Below are 2,104 nucleotides of genomic sequence, written 5' to 3'. Positions count from 1 at the left end.
TAACAGCAAAACAAGTCACACAGATTGATGTGTTGATTCCTAATACTGACAATAGATAACTAAGTGAAAATTCAAACAGACATTGCATTGTTACTTTCACACTGTAAAATCAAACACATTAGAAAGTTAAAGTTATACCTTAAGATGTAAGATAATTGAATATTAGTCCGTAGTTCCTTCTAAACTAAGAACAGGAAAAAAGGGCAAATATTAATCAACTTGACAGACTAAAATAACAAGGAACAGATGATAGTATTTACAATTGTACATGTTTGTCATTTTAGACCAATAACTTTTATGCTATACAAATAGTAACATTATTCAATGTCATTAAATTAAACATTGAGTGCAACCACAATTCCAAGATGAGGTGTTCATGACATGTCAACATCCTTTAGCTTGGAGGCAGAATAAGTCTTTGTAAGGACTAGACATCTCAATCATGTAAACTATTTTTCTGACAAAAATATATATTCTTACAATTATATCAATATCAGTGCTTTTGGTTTATATATGAGAGCAGGACGAGCACTTTTCTGAGTTTAAGTCCAAACAAGCACTCCAAATGCTTTATTTTCAACTATGGCTTTATCACAGAACACAAATAACATTATACAGTATATTACATGATAAACACTTTTCCCTACAAACGTACAACACAATGCAATGCAGTTAGCCAGACGTGTATTTGTTTTTTCAGAAAGTGTTTTTCTACAGTCAAGATAACACAATTCAGTTACGGAGAATGAACAAGAAAAAAAAAACAGTTAAGGAAGTAAGTACCAACCCATTGTGATCTGCACAAATATAAAACATTCATTGCCAAGCACAGAACCATTCATCACACACCATGGACACACTTATTAGTCCTTAATTACAATAGTTATGATTTGAAAGTCAAGGTAGTGTTTATGCATGCTGTACTCTTAAAGGAGAGTCAATCAAGCTCTAAATCATATTAATACAAAATAACCTAAGAAGAACCTACAAATCAAGTGTGCTCATTCGTAGTATAAAGATATAAAGCAAGTGGACATTGTCTTTATAGAAAATCTACGCCGCCGCAATCCAATGGTATAGATATCATACGTCCTTATCAAACTGTGTACTGTATCACCCCAGCCCAAATTGGCTCACAGTGGAAGAAAATATGAACATTTTCCATTCGTTATTCCAAAGAGTTATCATTAAGATATATAGGCCTAGTCCTTCAGTGAACACATTCTATGAGTTTCTCAAAAAACCGATCCCATCATCATTCAGACCCAGTCTGACATTTTAGGAAACAAAAATGAGACGTGTGTATAACATGCTTGTATCAACAATACATGTCTATTGCACATTTCACAGCATGACCAAAGTGTAAAAAATAATAATAATAATTCCCTAAATAAATACAATAGAACCAAGCAATTGTAACTTTTGTCAATTTAAGAGTTACTTTAACATGCTCAGTTGTTCAAGTTGATACATTTTAAGGAGTCAGATATTTATACCAGCAGGAACTAGCTTAAATATTACATTACTAGGTCAGATCATATTTCAGGGACAAGAGAGAACGTTTCAGTCAGTGTTGTGTGAAGTAAGATTACACTGCCTATGCATAGCCTAAGTCCAGACGAAAATAAATGGGGTTGGGGTAAAAATCGATACAGTCGTATCGCAATACTACTTTTGATGATATTGTACTTATTCTATGACTCCAAGTATCAATTTTAAAATGTATATATTATTAACATTATTTCAACTTCTCTAGCTTGTTATTAATCTTTTTAAATAGTGAACCAACATGTTTTCAGCACTTTAATTTCCATGACCGATCAGAACTCCATTTCTCATGGCTCTTAATCCCTCTGCAGCAGACATGTTGAGCAATATGTTTGGAACATCGACTCGCAATACATATATATAACTGAGAGAGTCGCAATACATATCAGCACCGATAATATCGTATCGTGAGGTCCCTGGCAATTCCCAGCCCTAGCTTGGACATATGGCAAGATGCATTTGCGAGTGCCTTTGGCTGAGCTGCGAACACAAATTGCCAGAGAGGGGAAAGGATGACTCACCCTGTAATGCTGTCTCTCTTAGGACCATGCCCCCC

The sequence above is a fragment of the Oncorhynchus keta genome, chromosome 28, assembly GCF_023373465.1.
Source record: "Oncorhynchus keta strain PuntledgeMale-10-30-2019 chromosome 28, Oket_V2, whole genome shotgun sequence".
NCBI classification, from domain to species: Eukaryota; Metazoa; Chordata; class Actinopteri; order Salmoniformes; family Salmonidae; genus Oncorhynchus; species Oncorhynchus keta.
The sequence above is the reverse complement of the archived record's forward strand: the minus strand, read 5'-3'. Positions refer to the sequence as shown.